The 22,132-nt window shown below is 43.0% G+C and overlaps 1 protein-coding gene across 2 annotated transcripts in view; it reads left to right on the forward strand.

The window, feature by feature from the left end:
• Window positions 1-345: 345 nt before the first annotated feature.
• The window catches only part of LOC117347657 (bile acid receptor-like), a 55,747-nt gene continuing 33,960 nt past the window's right edge, over window positions 346-22,132 (forward strand). For both annotated transcript variants that reach the window (XM_033918861.1, XM_033918862.1), the window contains exon 1: window positions 346-403. The gene's annotated coding sequence lies outside the window, so the exon portion shown is untranslated. The remainder of the gene's footprint in view (window positions 404-22,132) is intronic.

The raw sequence follows: 22,132 nt of genomic DNA on the forward strand, positions 1-22,132 counted from the left end.
GAATGTCTTACCATTAGGCTACTTTGACAACGCTTGTAATCTATGAATGCACCGGGGATTCCGGCACTAAAGGGGGAGAAATGGATGAAAGTGAAGAAAGTCAAATACTTATTAACTCTGGAGTGAGGAGCACTGGCAGAGTGACGCGGAGGGTCCCAGTGGCCTCTGTCCTGGAAGATCCAGTTAGTGTTTGATTTATGCCTGCCTGCAACTGCCCTGCCTGTGACCCTAGGGAGGGCTGTGTGGGAAGCTGGTGTGTCAGATAGAGCTGGGGCTGAGCTCTGCAGAGTGTCTGGAGCCTACACTGCATCTGAAGAACTGATAAATAGGAAAAGGGCCCAGTGGGATCCAGTAGGATAAGCAGAAAGTCGCTGGCGTTGATGCTCTAACGGGATCTTCAGCTGTAAGTACCTTTTCCCATTGAGCTTGGGTGCTGATCAGTATTAAAGAGTTCAAACTTATAGCCAGGCATGTATGGCTCACTTTCCTTTCAAAGACTTCTGGTAAGTTTAGGGCTTTTTCTTTCTTTTTCCAAAAATGTAAACCACTTAGACTATATAAAGTGCTATAAAAATGCAAAACTAACTAACTAAATAAATCAAATCAAGCTGATAACTTTCATTCAAGCAATTTTTTTTTTTGTACAGAACCAGGAAGGATTTATCCATTTGCCGGATTTACATATCTAATAAGTGATTTTCTTGGCACTGTGAATGAATTTAGGAATCAACTGGAAATGCCTAAGAGTAGAAATGCAATCTTTATATCACTATCTATCTTCGACTAGTTACAAATGCTAATCCCTTTTTCAGTAGGAGATAGACTGAGAAACTTTTTAAGAAAGCTAATCAGAGTTCAGTAATGGATCACCTCGGCTTTGTTGACTGGTTTTAGCACTAAGAAAAGTTTAGGACAAGTTTAGAACCAAAACCTTGGTGTGAAAGAAGCTGGTGAGAGTCTTTATAGTGTGGAGTCCACACACACACGCTGGCTATTTAGATTGCTTAGAGCTTGAATTCAGAAGGGCATTTAAAATCCTCTGAAAAAAAGGACAGCGGAAGGTAGGGTTTTATTTATTCCATTTTCGATACCGTTCTCAGAACAGTTTACATGAGTTTATTCAGGTACTCAAGCATTTTTCCCTGTCTGTCCCGGTGGGCTCACAATCTATCTAGTGTACCTGAGGCAACGAGGGGATTAAGTGACTTGCCCAGGGTCACAAGGAGCAGCGAGAGCTTGAACCCACAACCCCAGGGTGCTGAGGCTGTAGCTTTAACCACTACGCCACACTCTCCCAAAACATTTTTTTTAAAATGATTGTTTAATAACTGGGGAGTTGTTATTATTTTGACGTCAAATCTATGAGAACACTTCCAGTGTATGAACAAATGTGAAGGGTTTGGTGGGTGAGAATGACAGCTGCCCTGCATTCGCTCCTGTAAGATTTTTTTTTTTTCTCTGTTTCTGCTGTTTTTAACGGTCACTAATCTCTGAAAACAGGTAGGATTGCCAACTGGCGCCAGAGTTGCCTGACAGGACTGTAGTTTTTGTGATTTTAAGGAATGCAACTGGAAAAGTCCTTGCATGCAGTTGGGTAAACCCAGGACTGGATCGATCCTGTTGGGCAAAGATGAAATCAAGTAGCATTTCTACTAATAGGGAAGGAAAACAAACCAGCGGCGCCTGGTTAAAGTTGTAAATTGTGGATTTAAATATTACAGCCACAGCTGGGGAGGGGGGGGGGGGGTTTATATGGCCAATTGTAAGCAAAGAGTCTAGAGACTCTAGAGTTAACAGCACATGAGAAGCAAATCGGTCAATGTTAGTCCACTTAAATATACCAATCAGACAAGTTACCCAGTTCCAGAAGGGAGCTTTTAAGCCAGTTCTGGATTTTAAAAAACTCTGTCCTGATGATGTTTTCTGGACCCTGCAGCATTGATTTCAGTGGATAGATTCAGGGAGTGCAAGTGCCATTCAAATGAAAACCAGGACTTGCCAACAAGTCTCCCTCTTAAGACTGGGTAATTTGATGATGTTGGTACATAATGATTAAGTGACATCTTTTTGCTGGATTGACTCATTTCTGTGAATTATATCTCATCAGTAGGATGGTGCTGGTGGCCAAAAGTGCATCCAACCAGCCCAAATTTAGGGAGCCTGTGAACTAATTAGTGCTAAGGCTTTCATGAATTGCATGATAAAGAAATGTGGTTTTAGCTCATGCCTATGTACTATTCATTTATTTATTAAATTTTCTATACTGTTCTGCCAGGGGAGTTCAGAACAGTTTACATGAATTTATTCAGGTACTTAAGCATTTTCCCCTGTCTGTCCCGGTGGGCTCACAATCTATCTAATGTATCTGGGGCAATGGGAATTTCGGGGGAGTACTGTATTCGTATTGACGCATAAAGCACGACATACTTCTGAACCGTGCTATCTGCAATCTTTGACTATTCCATATACCCCAAATTAAACGTTAAGATCTTTACGGGTCAATAGGCTAATCCTTCCATCGGTGTATAGAACGAAATAGGAATCAACATACAAAAGGCATTCTTCTTTATAGTCAATGGAATTGAATCATAAATCATTAAAAAAATGACTGAAAACATTTTTTTTTTCTCAAAAGGCTTTTGGTATTGATTCTATTCTGAATGAACATATTAATTAATTCAAGAGATTCACAGGCAACTAATCCACTGAGTAATTTTTTTTTGCGAGAATGGATTCTGATTGTATCTTAAATATGAATGAAGAGCTTAGGTCTTTTCTTTATGTCACGTGAATTCTTTTTTAGTTTTAACTTTGTATTTTATATGTAATTAGAACTTTTGCAAGATGTGGTGGAATATCAAATTTTAATAAACTTGGAGGAGCCTCATCTGGAATATTGTGTACAATTCTGGAGGTCACATTACCAAAAAAGATGTGCTGAGAGTTGAGTCGGTTCAGAGAATGGCCACCAGGATGGTCTCGGGACTCAAAGATCTCCCGTATGAGGGAAGGCTGAATAAATTGCAGCTATACTCACTCGAAGAACGTAGAGAGAGAGGAGACATGATAGAGACGTTTAAATATATCATCGGCCGTATTGAGGTGGAGGATGATATCTTCTTTTTTTAAGGTCCCTCGGCCACAAGAGGACATCCGCTGAAAATCAGGGGTGGGAAATTTCATGGTGACACCAGGAAGTTCTTCTTCACCAAAAGGGTGGTCGATCGTTGGAATGAACTTCCACTTCAAGTGATTCAGGCCAGCAGCGTGCCGGACTTTAAAAGGAAATGGGATACACATGTGGGATCTCTAGGAGGGTAATAAAATGTAGAGGGGATACACACGTGGTATCTCTAGGGGGGTAAATTCAAGGGGGTGGGGTTGTTAGAGTGGGCAGACTGGATGGGCTATAGCCCTTTTCTGCCGTCATCTTCTATGTTTCTATGTTTATGTCCATCTCGCAAGTCGTCCAAAGTAAAAAAAACAGCTTAAGACACATTTTCGAAAGATACGTCCAACTTTTTTTTCGTTTTGAAAATCATCTAATTATACGTCCTGCCAATCTGATCGTCCAAGCCACTAAATCGTCTATCTTTATACCACATTTTCGTCCAAATTTCCGTCCAAGTCCAAAACGCCTATAACAAGCCCTGTTGGACGTGGGAGGGGTCTGCAAAGTGATAGACTGCACACCCAGACATGCCACCTAAATAGTGAGGTACCTTACAGGGCACTGCTGTGAAGTTCACAAAAAGGGTGCCATGTCTTCTCCTCCCTACAGCTCCCTTATATGTTACATTGAGCCCCGAAAACCACCTCCAGAATCCCCTAGACCCACTTATCTATCACCCCAATAGCCCTTATGGCTGCAGGAGCCACTTATATGCCAGTAAAAAAGGGTTTTGGGGGTGTATAGGGTAGTGCACATGTTTAAGTATCAATGCAGTGATTTCAGTGGCTTATGGGCATGGGGCCTCCTCTCCATGAGTCCCTAACCCACCCCCAAGCTGACTTAAGCTGCCTCTGGGCTGGACGACTAGGCTTTCCTATGCCAGGTGGCCAGGTGATGATGGGCTGGAGGATGAATTTTAAAGTTATGATAAAAATTTTTATGGGGGGGGTTGGTGATCACTGGGGTAGTGTGTGGGGGTCTGTTTTATGTGTTTGCAGTGCTTATCTGGTGACTTTAGGTGAGTTTTTGTGACTTAGACCATGTTTTACATGGTCTAAGTCACAACGTCCAAGATCCGTCTAGACTCTGTTGTAAAACTTTCGGTTATACATGCTGTACAACTAAGTCTAAGCCGCCCTTCTACTGCCCTGATTTACTCTGGCACGTCCCTGATGACATCATCAGAGACGCGGCAGAGCAAATCAGGGCAGTAGAAGGGCCCGAAGCAGCGTGTGAAGACTGATGTACACGCTGCTGGAATCGCCATTCGGGCCCGCGGGAAGAGAAGGGGGTGGGCGGCAAAGGAGAAACAGAGATTGGCGGCGGCAGGAGGAACAGAGATCGTCGTCTGGCTGCGGTCCGGCTTGTGGAGGTGACGTATTAGCCGCGCATGCGCACTCTTTCGGCCACAGACCTACAGCGCACAGAACACGCAAATAAGAGTGCGCATGCGCGGCTAGCTCTTTATTATATTAGATACCGCTAAACTCCGTTAGGATTCTAAGCGGTTTACAGAAAAATAGACAATAGGGTACATTAAAATTATAAGTAAAATAGGTACTTAGAATTTCCCTTACTGTCCCGAAGGCTCACAATCTAACTAAAGTACCTGGAAAAAATGACAATTAGTAGAGTAATGAAGAAATAAAATAGTGATAGATGAGAAAAATAGGAAAATAAACATTCTAATAGGACTACAATGATCTAAAGGACTTTGAAAGGTTGAAAAGAGGGGAGATAGGAAACAGAAGCAGAAGGGAGAACCGTTGAAACTATAGAATTCTTGGGAAATTTAAATGAAATTAAATAATAAAATAAAATAGGAAACAAAAACCAAGTGGCAAAACAATGAATGAGATTTAAAAATAAAATATCATAAACTAAAAAGAAATATGAACAAGTGAGTAAATTTGGGTAATTGTAAATTGAATAGGCATTTTCAACAAATATGCAAATCTCTCTGAGGTAATGCCATAAGTTGATTTAAACACTAATCATGTGATCTTAGTCTTAACTCTTAATCCAATTAAGCATTTGGTGCAGTGGTTAGAGTTACAGCCTCGGCACCCCGAGGTGGTGGGTTTGAATCCTCCACTGCTCCTTGTGACCCTGGGCAAATCACTTAGTCCCCATTGCCCCAGGTACATTAGATAGAGTGGGAGCCCACTGGGACAGTTAGGGAATAATGCTTGAGTGCCTGAATAATTTTTAATCCACATAGAATTGTAGGATAAGCGGAATATAAATTATAAAAAAAACCCAGCATAACCAGATATCTACATATTAGTGCTGAATAGCCAGGTGCACTGGCAGCTTTCACTCTTATCCATATACTGACAATATTCATGGCCAGATAATATAGGACAACCTTACTGCAGAATCTCTCATTGCTTAGTCAGTTAGACTTATCTGGGTAGCAGATACAGGAGCTATTTCCCTACTATTCCTCACTTTCTGTGCAGAGATGTAGTTCTGAACCAGAGAGGTTCTATCTAAGCTTCACTGGCTCCCAGTTTTCCTCAGGGCCCATTACAAATGCGCCTGCCTAACCTTCAAGTCATTACACGGTATCCTTCCTCCCCTGTTTCCACTATCCTGGCTCTCCGCAAATCCCAACTCCACCAGATCCTCTCAGAAATTCATACTATCATTCCCCTCTTTAAAAGGCATTTCCCATACAGGTAAACTTGGAACATCCCTCCTCTTCAAGATCACCGAGCTGTGGAACAGCTTATCCGCCCCTCTCCGGAGCGCGACCTCCCTCCAACACTTCAGAAAACATTTGAAAACTTGGCTTTTCTCCAAAATGTAACCACTCCCTCCCTCTCCTCTACATCTAACCTCTTCTCTCTCCCCTTATTGCCAAGCTCTTCTTCTTTCCCATTGTAACTCCTTTCTTTTGTAACTCCTGTAAACCGTGTCGAGCTCTACTTCTGTGGAGATGATGCGGTATACAAACTTAAGGTTTAGTTTAGTTTAGTTTAGAGGTAAACACATTTCCCATCCTCAAGTGCTCTGTCAACCTGCAGCCAAAATGTGAAAAGTAGCAAGGGGTTCGGTGCGACTCAACAGGAAAATACTGATGGAGAAATTTTCTGAGGTATATCTGCTTTTCCAGCTGAAAACATGTAAACCAGTGATTCCCAAAGCTTTCCTGGGGGAACTCCAGTCAGTCATGGTTTCAGGATATCCACAATGAATATTCATGGGATCAATTTGTATGCACCACTTCCTTAGTATATAAATCTATCTCATGCATGACGTGGTGATATCACACATATGCACTTTTTCGAGGGAGTAAACAGGCAGATAGACAAGGGTGACCAGGTCGACATTATTGTATATCTGGACGTTCAGAATGCGTTCGACAAGGTTCCGCATGAACGACTACTTCGGAAAATTGCAAGCCATGGAATCGAGGGTGAAATACTCACGTGGATTAAATACTGGCTGGAGCATAGGAAACAGAGAATGGGGGTAAATGGACAATACTCGGACTGGAAGAGCGTCACCAGTGGGGTGCCGTAGGACTTGGTGCTTGGACCTGTGCTTTTCAACATCTTTATAAACGATCTGGACATAGGTACGACAAGCGAGGTGACTAAATTTGTGGATGATACGAAGTTATTCAGAGTATTGAAGACGCAGGGGGATTGCGAAGATCTGCATCATGACATAATCAGGCTTGAGGAATGGGCATCGACATGGCAGATGAGGTTCAGCGTGGATAAGTGTAAAGTGATGCATGTCGGTAACAAAAATCTCATGCATGAATACAGGATGTTCGGGACGATACTTGGAGAGACCTCCCAGGGAAGGGAATTGGGAGTTCTGATCGACAAGTCGATGAAGCCGTCTACACAATGTGCGACCGTGGCAAAAAGGGCAAACAGAATGCAAGGAATGATAAAGAAGGAGATCACGAACAGATCAGAGAAGGTTATCATGCCGCTGTATTGGGCCATGGTGCGTCCTCACCTGGAGTACTGCATACAGCACTGGTCGCCATACATGAAGAAAGACATGGTACTACTCAAAAGGGTCCAGAGAAAAGCGACTAAGATGGTTAAAGGGTTGGAGGAGCTGCTGTACAGCGAAAGATTAGAGAAACTGGGCCTCTTCTCCCTCGAACAGAGGAGACATGATTGAAACATTCAAGGTACTGAAGGGGGATAGACTTAGTAGTTAAGGACAGGTTGTTCACCCTCTCCAAGGTAGGGAGAACGAGAAGGCACTCTTTAAAGTTGAAAGGGGATAGATTCTGTACAAACTTAAGAAAGTTCTTCTTCACCCAGAGAGTGGTGGAAAACCGGAACGCTCTCTAGGGATTCAAGACAAAGTTAGACAAGTTCCTGCTGAACAAGGACGTGCGCTGGTAGGACTAGTCTCAGTTAGGGCGCTGGTCTTTGACCAAAGGGCTGCCGTGTGATGGACCACTGGTCTGACCCAGCAGCTGCATTTATTATGTTCTTATGTCATCACGATGCCTTCCAGATTTGCCCTGAAGAGATGAGGTTTGTGTATGGCCGCAGTTGGGGGGCAGAATGAGGCAGGGCTGGGGACAGAATGGGGTGGAGCCTGGGGCAGAGTAAGGCATGGCCAGGGTGCAGAATGGGGTGGAGCCACACAGCCATTTTTTTTCTTTACCAAAAATCTGGTAACCCTAAGCTTGGGAGTAGGCCAGAGCCAGATAACTCCGGTAGGCCGGTGGAGCTAGAATCCTGGGTCTCAGTCGCAGTTCTCAGCCTCTCCCACCCTTGGTTTAAAGAAGCAGGTAAAGGCCAGTGGATAACTGAAACAAACTGGAACTCTTTATTTAACTTGATTTCAGGTTTCAAACTTAACTATTTACAATTCCTTCACTGCTGGCAGTCATCAGGTTCAAACAAACATTTCACAACAGTCTAGCCACGTTTCTTCTCTCTCAATTGATCATGGCAGTTAAGTCTCTGTCCATCCTCCTGCTTGGAACCACAAAGAGATCTCCCTCAGTATTAAGGGCATTGGCAGGAGAATAAGGACAACCAAGCCCTGGAGCCTCCCTGTGACTCCTCTCTTTTTCCCCCAAAATACTTTTTTTTTCTTTTAATTCTTTGCTCTTTGTCTTCTCTCAGGACCCAATAGGAGTCTCCCTCAGTACACCTGGCTTTTGCTGGAGAATCAGGATCAACCAGAAGTCTTGAGTTTAACTCACACTTTCCTCTTACAACCTCTCTCCTCCTCTTGGGAACAGGGACCTCTACACCTTCCACTTTTCTCTTCTAGCCTCCTGAAAAATCCAACACCACTATCTCTATGGCAGAGACATTTTTCAGGGCGGGGGGGGGGGGGGGTCACATATGTATCAGACATGGAGAGTGCTTTGCAAATGTGGGTATAAAATACCAGCTCATGATCAGAGCTGAGCTGGGTTACCTGGTGATATTTTGTGAAATTTTGCTAAACCCTGGATGGCAGTGCTTAATAAACAGCAGGGGAATGTTTTACTTATTGAAACACACACAGTCACAAAAAAAAAAAAAAAAAGTTTGCTTAACAGAAAGAAAATGAGACTTTGCACTGTACATATCAAATTGATCCTCTTGATATGAACCGAATGATTCACTGACTTGCTGGTAGTCTGCAAATATTTACTGGGCTAGATAGGAAAATGGCTGGTCTCCATTACTCTGAGCTCCCGTTGCCCTCTTCCAGGGTGCTTTGAAGCCGTGGTGAGCTCTAGTTTGTGACTTCATGACAGCACTTGTTGCTCTGTGACCTTCTCCATTGTTTTTGGCTTCTTGACTGAAAGAACAACAGTCTGTTTGAGAGACTTATAGCCAAGTACGTTGTGTTTTCTTTACTGCAAACAGTTTGTGGGGTGAAGGGAAAGGAATGAACCTCACAGCTTCTAGAGAGACTCATACAGTGCGGAGCTGAATTACACTACATTATTCTCGTAAGGAAGTTCTTCTTCACCCAGAGAGTGGTGGAAAATTGGAACGCTCTTCCGGAGGTTGTTATAGGGGAAAACATCCTCCGGGGATTCAAGACAAAGTTCGACAAGTTCCTGCTGAACCAGAACGTACGCAGGTGAGGCTAGTCTCAGTTAGGGCGCTGGTCTTTGACCTAAGGGCCGCTGTGTGAGCGGACTGCTGGACACGACGGACCACTGGTCTGACCCAGCAGCGGCAATTCTTATGTTCTTATGTTTTTCTCACCACTCAGGTACTCTGGCTGAACTGAAAGCCGGGACAAGTACATAGGATTTCTAAGGGAGATGAAGGGAAAATAGATGGGCAGAGTGGATAGGCCCTATGGTCTTTATCTGCCTTCATTTTTCTGTGTTTCTAAATCCTCTATTGTTCATGGGGCTGGAAAGGAAGACCTATGTGACTAGAGTGTATCATTCTAGACCAGGGATCTCAAAGCCTTGAGGGCCACAATCCAGTTGGGTTTTCAGGATTTCCCCAATTAATATACATTGAAAGCAGTGCATGCAAATAGATCTCATGCATATTCATTGGGGAAATCCTGAAAATCCAACTGGATTGCAGTCCTCAAGGAGGGACTTTGAGACCCCTGTTCTAGACACTGTAACATCCTGACATTGTAAACACCCTAGTGATACTGTTGGCTGCCAGTCTGGTTTTGGGGTGTTTGATGTGCAAAGTAGCATAGGATCATACATATGGGGATGCTTTCATCTCCCCCATGTTCCTCTAACTCATGAGGGCAGTGGGAAAGAGAGAGAAGCTACACCACTAGCAGTTGGCGTACCGCAGAGTTCTGTCTTAAGACCTCTTCTCTTCTCTCTCTACACTTCTTCCTTTGGTGCCCTGATCTCCTCCCATGGCTTCCAGTATCACCTATATGCTGATGACTCCCAGATCTACCTCTCTATACCTGAAATTTTTCCTAAAGTCCATGAAAAAGTCTCTGCTTGTTTGGCTGACATTGCTGCCTGGATGTCCTGCCGTCATCTGAAACTAAATATGTCCAAGACTGAGGTGCTCTTCTTTCCTCCTAAACCCTCTGCTCCTCCTCCTTCTTTCTTCTTCTCGGTAAATAATACTGTCATTGTTCCAGTCTCCTCTGCTTGCAATTTTGGAGTTATCTTCAATTCTGACCTCTCATTTTCTATTCATATCCAACAAGCTGCTAAGACCTGTCGCTTCGATCGCTTCAGTATCATCAAAATTCGCCCCTTCCTCTCTGAGCACACTACCCGGATCCTTGTCCAAGCTCTCGTAAAATAGAGGGTAAATATATTAAGCACTTTGAACTTCACTCTCTGTCCTGAATGGGCTCACAATCTAAACTAAAGCGCCTAAAAGAACTTCATTCATATACACTTCCCCCTCCGAATCCGCGGTTACAGCATCCGCGGATTCGGTTATTCGCGATTTTACAACTAAAAAACATTTAAATTTTTTGGGCTATTTTAAGCCCTGTAAGCCCCCCCCCTTAAGCCTTACCTGGTGGTCTAGTGGGTTTTTGGGGCAGGAGCGATCTTCCCACGCTCCTGCCCCGTGCAGAGAGCTCACAGGAAATGGCTCGAGAGACTATGGGAGCTCAAGGCAGACATTTCCTGTGAGCGATCTGCAAGGGGCAGGAGCGTGGGAAGATCGCTCCTGCCCCAAAAATCCGCTAGACCACCAGGTAAGGCTTAAGGGGGGGCTTACAGGGCTTAAAATAGCCGGGGAGAAATGGGGATTAGGGGCAGAACCGGCCCAAATATTATTCGCGTTTTTTAAAAATATTTGCAGGCCAGATACAGAGGGAGAAGTGTATTCAAAGATAAAAATAGAAAGAAGGAAGAAGATGAGATTGATGTAGAGAGCCAGGGAAAGTGAAGCCTCTACATTGTAGAGAAAAAGATGGAATAGTAAATCTAACAAGATACATATAAATTACTATATCAGGCAGGAGAAAAGAAATAGGAAATACAAAATAAGACAAACCCAGAAAAATGAAAACGAAATAAGGTGTGAATAGTTGGACGGAGAAATTGTCATTAGTGGGAGATGCTCGTTTGTGGATTATGGGGAGTATCGCATAGAGCACATCACTCCGTTTTACCAAAAACTTCACTGGTTGACGGTGGAGTCCGGAGTTCTGTTCAAGTTTTCTTGTATCTGCTATAAAGCAGCCTTTGAAATGCTACCAGACTATCTTGCTTCTCAGTTTTCTTGAAATAACTCAAATGAGAGTATGAGCAGAATAAACTTATTTAACTATCCTGCTTTAAAATCATGCCAATACAAGAAGTTCTTCGACAGAATTCTCTCATTCCAGGCCGCCAAACTGAATACTTGGCTTGGAAAACATACACGAGAAGCTTCGTCCTACCTAGATTTTTGAAAATCACTAAAGACACGGCTGTTTGATATGAGCTCATTTAACAATGGTCATTGGTTTATCTCTCCATGCTTCCTGATGTATTCTTTATCGACTGTCTTATCATGTATTCTATTTACTGATTGTATGTATTCTCTTGTTGTGAACCGCTTTGAACTTCCGGTATAGCGGTATACAAAAAATTAAATTATTAAATTATTATTACTAATGCACGCTAGCCGATTTAGCGGGCACTAAATCAACTAGCGCCTTAGTAAAAGACCCCCAGAGTTCCATAGTGTTGATACATAGAATTGATTTCAATAGTTTTCAGAAGGAGAAGTAAGATGTTTTTTCAAGGAAGCCGCGAAGCATGTCTAACAAAGTCGGATTTGACTATGCGTTAAACCCAAATTGAATGCAGGACTTATGGTGTGTTTGTGTATTTCTAATCCTTTATTTGACAGATAGTAAAATGGCTGCTTTATGTAACTTGATGTTGAATGAGAGCAACAATGCCAAGCAACAGGCATTTGGAGACGCAGATCTCCCATAAGAGCCTTAGAAGACACACGTTGCTTTTGAGTACAATGCCAAATAAAGGGTTAAATATATTTATTTGCAGATTGTATGGTAATGTTGTCAATAGTATGTGGTACCTGCAAAGAGTTAGCACGGGAGCACTTACCACCTTTATTATGGGGGGGAGGGGGTGACGAGTTAAAAGCGCGCGGGACAATCGCACGCTGACAAAGCCGCTCGGACAAATGCACGCAGGATGGATTACAAAGTGAACTTTAAAGCGCTCTGAGGGTGTATGTGTGGGGGGGAACCCCCCAATTTACTTAGGAGTGTTGCTGCTGCCATTGGGGGAAAAATTACACTTTCCTCTGAAATGGGGGAGGTTCCCCCCCCCCACGGCAGCGGCAATTCCCTCCCCTAAAATCCCTTGGAGCGCTTTAAAGTTAACTTTTAATTCGGCGTGCTGACGTCCTGCGCACATTTGTCCGAGTGGCTTTGTCGGCGTGTGGTTGTCCCGCACGCTGTAGTCTATGTACCTTATTATGGTGTGATATCTAATCTAAAAAAGACTGTCTCGAAAACTCATGTTCTACTACATTCTTTGACTTCATAGATATATCATCCAATTGTAAGCACATTTTTGAGTGCCTGAAGTGTGTGATTAATTGCCATGAGATGCTGGCATATCCCATTAATGCCTCCTCTTCCTTCCAGACTTGACACTTTAGTAACGGTAAACGTTGAGTCACTTCTTTGGAAATAATGGAGCGCACTATTGCTCTCGTGTTCTTGCCTTTCCTTTATGTTCCTCGTAAGCATGTGATTCACAAACTGCACGACCAGTCCAGAGACTGAAGCTGCCGTGTCTGAGAACTTGTTCATGTATTTCACTTATGGGTGCTTCACAAGGCTTCTAAACTAAACTAAAACTTAGTTTTATAGACTGAGTCATCAACCAAGAGGAGCTCGACTCGGTTAACAAGAATGTAATACATAATACATAAACTTGACAAGGAAAAGTAGACTGAAATAATTAATTTCCAAAATGTTTAGCAAACGAAAAAGTTTTCAGAGCTTTCCAGAATAAAGCAAAAGAACCTAAACTTCTTAATGTAAGCGGTAAAGCATTCCGGAATTCGGTTAATTTAAAAGCAAAAAGAGTGACTAAATCTCTTCAAGGTTCTGGTTTTACCACTGAGAGAGGGAAATGTAAGTTTTTAATTTTTGAGAACTTCTGGCAAGATGAGATCTATGAACATTCCAGTCTAAAGGAATCAAAGTGGCAAAAATGCCAAATAGGATCTTAAATGCACTTGAATTGAATTCTGAGATACGCTGGAAGCCAATGGAATTCCTTGAGCAGAGAGGAGTTACATGATCAAATTTGCTCTTACCGAAGATAAGTTTAGCTGCAGTGTTCTGTATTAATTGAAGTCTCTGCAGACTGACCTTTGAAAGACCCAAATACACTGAATTGCAGTAATCTAACCTTGACAAAATGATTGATTGAACCAAGACAGAGAAGTATTGTTGGTGAAAAAATGCTCTCACTCTTCTCAGAGCACAGAGAATGAAAAAACACTTTTTCATAAGCAAGTTTAGTTGGTCCTTAAATGTAAGTGAAGAATTGATAACAATACCTAGTATTAACGAGGAAAACTCAATTTTCAAAGATTCTCCTTTGTTATATGATCATAGGTTCAAGTCCCATCATAGGACTTGGGCTCAGACTTCACCACACATTGTCGGGGTGCTAAAATGAGATGGCCACTTATGTATATAGCCCTGGCCTCCTATGGTACCCTATGGCTGACCATATGCACAGGAGGCAGGCCAGAAGAACAGTATCAGATAAAAGGAGGGTAAACAGGGCAAATAGAAATTCTCCCTTTACCAGTATATTCAGGTTTCTGGGATACTGATCCCCAGAGCTTTATGGATAGAGGTAGCCAGCTGCTTAGATAAATTTCTTCATGATCCCCCAAAAAGATTAACCAGAGAGAAACAAACTGCTTCTCCCTACTCCAAACTGCTTCCTTTCCCTTCTCACTCCAACTGCAGTTCTCTCTCTCATGTAGAAAAAAAAAAAACCCTCGGAATCTTTCAAAACAGTCAATAGTAGCTCTCTGCTTGGGTTACCTGATGTCCAGGAAAACCCAGACATGTCGTATTTTTAGACAGTGGAATATTAGCATCAAATTATTACCCAGGATCTAATCTGCCTTTTACCTCCAAGGCAGCAAAGAGGATGGGACTTGATATACTGCTTTTTCCGCGTGGTTACAATCAAAGTGGTTTGCATATTTTAGATAGTGAAGTGTTAAGTGACTTGCCCAGAGTGGGAATTGAGCTCACAACCTCAGGGTGCTGAGACAGCTGCTCTAACCACTGGACCACTCCTCTACTCCCAGTGGCTGGTGTTGCTAACTTTCCCCCTTAGTGTGAAGAGTATCAGCCTCTGATAACAAGAGCTGAGATTGTGATGTCATAATGCCTCAATCCTCCAATAAGAGTCAGCCTCAGCAATCTTGTCACAATAGCTTGATTGTAAAGGGTAAATGACTTGATATACTGCTTTTCCTGCGTGGTTACAATCAAAGTGGCTTGCATATTTTAGACAGCGAAGTGTTAAGTGACTTGCCCAGAGTGGGAATTGAGCTCACAACCTTAGGGTGCTGAGGCAGCTGCTCTACCCACTAGGCCACTCCTCCAATCTGCTGGGACCTCCTAGAAAAGACTCCTTGCACCAGGAATGGCCCAACCATTAGGCAAGAGTATTAGGGCCCAAATTCCGTAACCAGCGCCTAAAGTTAGGCACCTATTTCGGAGGCGCCCACCTAGATCGGCGCCTATCTAAATTGAATAACAAGCTCAATTAAGCTTTTTAATCAGCACTAATTGAAACATAGGCGCCTATCAAGAAAGCGCGATTCTGTAACAAGGCGCCTCTAAAAATTTAGGCGGCCTTCAAAAAAATAGGCGCTATGCACGTTAAGCATGGGCGTGGCTACATGTTAGGCGCCTTCTTACATAATCACTGCTCTTAAGCGTGCTTAAGCGCTCGCATGGGCGCCTAACTTTTAGTTGTGCCTAGAGCTGGCCTATCTAACGGGCGCCTCCAAAATAGGTGTCGCTCAGCGCGATTCACTAAACAGCACCCAATTGTACTCAAATCGCGCTGAACAGTGCCTATATCGACGCCTAACTTTTGGGCGCTTCTTATAGAATTTGCCCTTAGGTGCCCTAGGCAAACCTTCAGCCTTGCATCCCCTTCAATTCCATTTCTGGTCTATAGCCCATTTCCCCTTCCCCAAGAATTTGATAACTAAACAAACAATCATGATCACCCAACAACAAGCCTATAAAAACACAAAACTGAACATTAGAAAGACAATTCTATAACTGTATACCTACATTTATGTTCCGTGTGTGTGTGTCAGAGGTGCCAGTATTTGCAAATGCTATGTTATATGTTCACACCTAAGTGCTCTAGCCCATAAACTGCAAGGGGGTGGGCCACGAGCCATGGGTGGGCCAATACACAGACAGGCAAAAGAAGAACACCTCGCCTTGAGATACAGACAGTCCAGCAAAAGGCAAGGGAGACGTCTTTTCAAGCAATGATAGCCACTTTGGCCTGCTTGATATTCAGATTCTGACTCTGCTGGACCCCCTCAATCCACAGGATATTCTGTGTGGACTGGCTGCATTCCAATAAGCTTAAATTTAATCCTGAAAGGATTAGTATAGCACCATTTGATCTACTATATACAGCATTAGTTGCTCAAAAATACGCTTAGCTGACCCTGCAAAGATTTTATTATGTTATGTTCAGTCTTATGTGGGTAACTTAAGACAGTGAATTGAACTTTCAATTACACCATTCAGACCCAGTAGGGAAATGCTTTTCCATTTTGAAAATAATTTGCTCAGTTTGGGAATTCTTAAACGGGAAAGGAGTCACATTCTAATACACACACTTCTGGTGAATCAACTAGACTACTGTAATGCTGGATTATGGATTATGGACTGGATATTAGATGCTTGCAATTGATTCAAATGTGGGCCCGAAGCCTGCAGCAGACGGTTCTTTGTTATCTTTCACATGCTACAATATTTTTCTTTCTTATAGCTTTTTCTATTCTATACAGATTCTTTAGACTAGCAGGGACAACTAAAACAAGAGGTCATTCATAAAAACTGAGAGGAGACAGATTCATAACGAATGCAAGGAAGTTCTTCTTCACTCAGCGGGTGGAAGACACCTGGAACGCGCTTCCCGGAGAGGTGATAAGACAGAGTACAATTCTGGGGTTCAAAAAGGGACTGGATGACTTCCTGGAAGCGAAGGGGATAACAGGGTACAGATAGAGGTTTACCTTACAGGACATTGAGCGAATAGGGTATGGACATTTTAGGCTAGGTAGGGAACACTTTCAGGTCATGGACCTGGAAGGCCGCCGCGGGAGCGGACTGCCAGGCATGATGGACCCCTGGTCTGACCCGGCAGAGGAAATGCTTATGTTCTTATGTTCTTATAATATATAATGATTGCAAACCACTTAGATGAGTTATCAATGATCGGAATATCTGTAACAAGGGAACATATTCTAACCCTCAGTAAGCCTGTAACCTCATCTGAGTAACTGGAGAATCAGGACTGACCAATGTGCTCAGTGATGACCAGTGCAGCCAGACAAATCAGAGCAATTGTTGGACCTCAGTCTATACTTTCGGTGAGGAGCTCGAGTGACCAGAACAAGAGACGGCCATGTCTTCACAATATCATAGTAAATAAACCTAAAACTGTATATGAGTACAACACTCTTTTACAATCACCCACCAATTGTTATTTTGTTCACTATGCTACAGAATAGTATTATTCACTGCAAATGTTCAGCCTGTAAGGGAAATAGCTGGCTTTTTATTTCCATTACATAATCTGTAAACATAATAAATCTCCAAGGAATGTTTGCGTTAAACATTTATGGTCTCGCTGTCTTCTCATTTGGTACAATCATTCTCAAAACAATGGTAATTGATAAGGCACAGACAGTGAAATGTATGCAACATGCCGAGAATGGAGAAAATGTACATCCCTCATTTTAGTAAACATCAGTTTATTTGCAGACTCTCACGGTGGAATCTTTATAAAGGCATTCCCATTTCAAATAGTCCAGTTACAAGCATTGAGCCTTGAATCACACATGTAACAGCCACCGATGTCTCAATTCTGACAATAGTTCAGTGCATACGTGTGTTTTCTATCCATGTTAACTATAGCTTTACCCTGTATAAAGTGGACAGTATCTAAAGTGCATTAGGGGATAATGCAGAATTTCTGCTACTTAATGGTTAAGGGACTGGAGGAGTTGCTGTACAGTGAAAGATTAGAGAAACTGGGCCTCTTCTCCCTCGAGCAGAGGAGATTGAGAGGGGACATGATCGAAACATTCAAGGTACTGAAGGGGATAGACTTAGTAGATAAGGACAGGTTGTTCACCCTCTCCAAGGTAGGGAGAACGAGAAGGCACTCTTTAAAGTTGAAAGGGGATAGATTCTGTACAAACGTAAGGAAGTTCTTCTTCACCCAGAGAGTGGTGGAAAACCGAAACGTTCTCCCGGAGTCTGTCATAGGGGAAAACACCCTCCAGGGATTCAAGACAAAGTTAGGCAAGTTCCTGCTGAACAAGGACGTGCGCTGATAGGACTAGTCTCAGTTAGGGTGCTGGTCTTTGATCAAAGGGCTGCCGCGTGAGCAGACTTCTGGGCATGATGGACCACTGGTCTGACCCAGCAGTGGCATTTATTATGTTCTTATGTCATCACGATACCCTCCAGACTTAGCCCTGAAGAGATGAGGTTTGTGTATGGCCGCAGTTGGGGGGCAGAATGAGGCAGGGCTGGGGGCAGAATGTGGTGGAGCCTGGGGCAGAGTAAGGCATGGCCAGAGTGCAGAATGGGGTGGAGCCACACAGCCATTTTTTTCTTTACCAAAAATCTGGTAACCCTGAGCTTGGAAGGAGGCCAGGGCCAAATAACTCTGGTAGGCCAGTGGAGTGGTAGAAAACTGGAACGCTCTTCCGGATTCTGTCATAGGGGAAAACACCCTCCAGGGATTCAGTTAGATAAGTTCCTGCTGAACTGGAACATATGCAGGTAGAGCTAGTCTCAGTTAGGGCGCTGGTCATTAGCTAGAGGGCAGCTGTGTGAGTGGACTGCTGGGCACGATGGACCACTGGTCCGACCCAGCAGCGGCAGTTCTTATGTTCTTAATGCACATGAAAGGGCAAATTCTGCACTGTGTACCCTCAATGTACTTTATTATTATTATTTTTTTAGTTATTTTCTTTTCAACAGGTTCAAAAGTTCCTACATTTCCATTTCTAGGCTGCAAATACCTTTCAGTTCATTGCGATGAAACAAAGAAACGAAAAACTGCAAAACCAAAGTGACTTACAAAATTTGCAGAAAACAATGTGTATAAAATAGCAAAAATTTCCAGTTATATAATAAATGACTGGATTTTCAATTACCAATAAGTTTGATTAACAATGATGATTTCAACAAGTTTCTAAATTGCAAATATGACGATGCCAACGACAGGGGCCTACGAAATTCAACATCCCAACTAGCAGCCTGAAAAGAGATCAATCGATCGATGCAAAAGACATAGACATAGACATAGACATAGAAATAGACGGCAGATAAGGGCCAAGGCCCATCAAGTCTGCCCACCCCAGTGATCCTCACTATCTATCTTTGCGGATAGATCCCACATGTCTATCCCATCTGGCCTTAAAATCCGCCACACTGGTGGCCTCAATAACCCGAAGTGGAAGACTATTCCAGCGATCAACCACCCTTTCAGTGAAGAAGAACTTCCTAGTGTCACTGTGCAGTTTCCCGCCCCTGATTTTCCACGAATGCCCCCTTGTTGCCGCGGGACCCTTGAAGAAGAAGATGTCTTCTTCCACCTTGATGCGGCCCGTGAGATATTTGAATGTCTCGATCATGTCTCCCCTCTCTCGACGCTCCTCGAGTGAGTAGAGCTGCAAATTCCCCAACCGCTCCTCGTACGGGAGCTCCCTGAGTCCCGAGACCATCCTGGTGGCCATTCTCTGGACCGACTCCAGTCTCAGCACATCCTTGCGGTAATGCGGCCTCCAGAATTGCACACAGTACTCCAGGTGCGGTCTCACCATGGATCTATATAGTGGCATAATGACTTCAGGTTTACGTCCTCGTACCAATGGAAAAGTAAAAAGAGAAGTAATCCGATTTGTAGTAAAAAAAAATAAATTGGGCCTTTAAGTAACCTGGAATTTGTCCCTGAAGAGCTTTCTAACAATAATTCTAAACTTAAACTTGAACTTTGACACTTTCAAATAAAGTCCATTTAGGAACATCGTAACTCCACAGAGTTTTTTTTTTGGTTTTCTCCAAAACTGAACACAATTCTTCAAGTTGGGCCTCATCAACGACCTGTACAGGGGCTTCAACACCTTCTTCCTTCTACTGGTCACGCCTCTCTTTATACTACAAAAGGTGGTATGTAATGAATCTAATAATAATAATAATAACTTTATTTTTCTATACCGCCATAGTCAAACTGACTTCTAGGCGGTTCACATAGAAAGAAGGCTGGACAATCAGCGAATTACACAATGCAAGAAGAAGGAAGTTACATGATAATTAGGGAAGCATAAGGAAGGAATACATGAGAGAAAGAAGTTACATAATACATTGGAGTTATAAGCTTGGCTTATGATAAGTCACATCCCAGAATGCTAGCACAGAACTGCATAGACGAAACTGCTTCTTGGGGATTTAGCATGAAAGAAAATGGCATTTTATTTGGGCAGGTATGCAAAGAATGTCCCCATGAATACAAGTCAACAGAGCGAAGCTTGGTGTCAGCCCTGGTGAAGATGCCGAGCTACAGTAACACTGGTGTTACCTGATCCTGCTAGTCTTTACACTGCTGGACTGTATTTCACCTACATACTTGCACAAATCCATAGGTGGTGGTGAGAGAGAAGTGTAAAACCAGAACTGTACGAGCCTGCCAGGGCTGACATGGAGTCAGGTAGCAATTCTACTGTACGTCTCGGTGAAGGGAGTTCCATTTTTATGTTTAAATATTTTTATTGAAAATTATGTACACAACCAAACCCAGCAAAAACAACAAAAAGAATACACATTGCAAGTACAGCACCTCCCCACCCTCCCTTCCACCCCTTACCCCCCTCATCAACCCTCCCCCACCCAAATACCCCACACAAATGTAACAATCCATCTTCTAGAATGCAAATCAAATCATGAGTCAATGTGAGCCAAAATGGTTCCTAAATGGAACAAAACAAACATCCCTGAGGTGTGTCCAAGGATGTCAGGAAGAGACGCTCCATAGAAGCTTGATGTATCATGAGATCACGCCACTGAGACAGGGTGGGGGAATCCGGTACAATCCAACAATGCAATATTGTTTTTTTCCCCAACAAAATAGCATGTTCCAGAAACCCCCGGAACCCCTTCGGAGACGCGCAAGGGAGATTCTCCAATGTGAAGAGCATCTCTGGACAGCTATTATAGCCATGTTGCCACATGTTGGCAATATGTTGTCACAACCGAGTCCAGAAAACCTGGACCAAAGGACAGGCCCAGAATTGATGAGCCAAGGTAGCCATTGGTTGATTACATTTAAGACAGTTTTGGGGAGTTCCGTTTTTAATATTGCCGGTCTGTTTTTATAAAACTGGAGGAGAATCATTTTTCCTTCTTTGCCTCCTCCTCAACATTCATCTTGCCAGGAATCTAGTGTTTCCAGTGAGTAGGAGTAGAAGACACTGTCCATAGCACAAATTACAATCAAATATGCATTTGGGTGGTCTGTATCCCTTATAAAGATAACAGGGGGCATGATAGTCACTAATTAACTCTGGCTGGTAGCAGAGAGCTTGACAAACTTGTTTTCCTTTCATTCCCCTCATGTTTAAACTACGGCCCCTCTTCTTTCCATGCGAGAGGAGGATGGATGACAGGGACAAAGTTTGCTATCTGAAGAATGTGATAAGATCCTTTGGCTTTGATCCTGGGCTTTTATACTCCTTTCCTTCCTACCAGCTTCATCTTCATTCCCCAGTTCGCTTTAATGGTCTTTTCATTACTTCAAGGCCCCTAGGGGGGAAAACTATTCTTTTGAAATATATTTGCCTCCCTTGGGGGAAATCTATAGCATTTAATTCTGTCATATCCAAAAATATCATAACCCACATTTCACCCTGTTCCTGTTTTGCAGTGGGGAATCTAATAAACAGAGATTAAACAGAGCAGTGGGAGTTTGGAAGACTTCATTAACAGTTCATTGGAGTTTTGTGTGTGTTCTTACCAAAACATTCTCTTTGGTTGACTTCATGCCAGACTTTTAGCTCCAAGAGCACTTAAATGGGAAACAAAGAAGCAAACAGGTTACCCCTCAAATGGTTAAAAATGCTCTTAAATATAGAATATTTTAAATAAATATGCCTGTGAAAAAGCAGCCTATAAATGTTACCTCAGGCAGTACTGCGACATATTGGTTTATAGTAGAGAATGACACGGGGACAAATTTGTCCCCTTCCCCACAGGAACTCAATTTCTCCGTCCCTACGAGTTTTGTCCCTGTCCCTGCCCCATTCCTGTAAGCTCTGCCTTAATCACATAAGCCTTGAACACTTATAATTTTAAAGTGTCTGAGGCTTGTGCAGATGAGGACAGAGCTTAGGCATTGGTGGAATGAGGCATTATGACATCACAATCTGAGCTCTAGAATGTTGCTACTTATGATTTGAAAGTGTTTGAAGCTTGTGCAGATGAGGACGGAGCTTAGGCATTGGTGGAATGAGGCATTATGACATCACAATCTGAGCTCTAGAATGTTGCTACTTAGGATTTGAAAGTGTTTGAAGCTTGTGCAGATGAGGACGGAGCTTAGGCATTGGTGGAATGAGGCATTATGACATCACAATCTGAGCTCTAGAATGTTGCTACTTATGATTTGAAAGTGTTTGAAGCTTGTGCAGATGAGGACGGAGCTTAGGCATTGGTGGAATGAGGCATTATAACATCACAATCTGA

This window comes from Geotrypetes seraphini, chromosome 13 (genome assembly GCF_902459505.1).
Source record: "Geotrypetes seraphini chromosome 13, aGeoSer1.1, whole genome shotgun sequence".
Taxonomy (NCBI): Eukaryota; Metazoa; Chordata; class Amphibia; order Gymnophiona; family Dermophiidae; genus Geotrypetes; species Geotrypetes seraphini.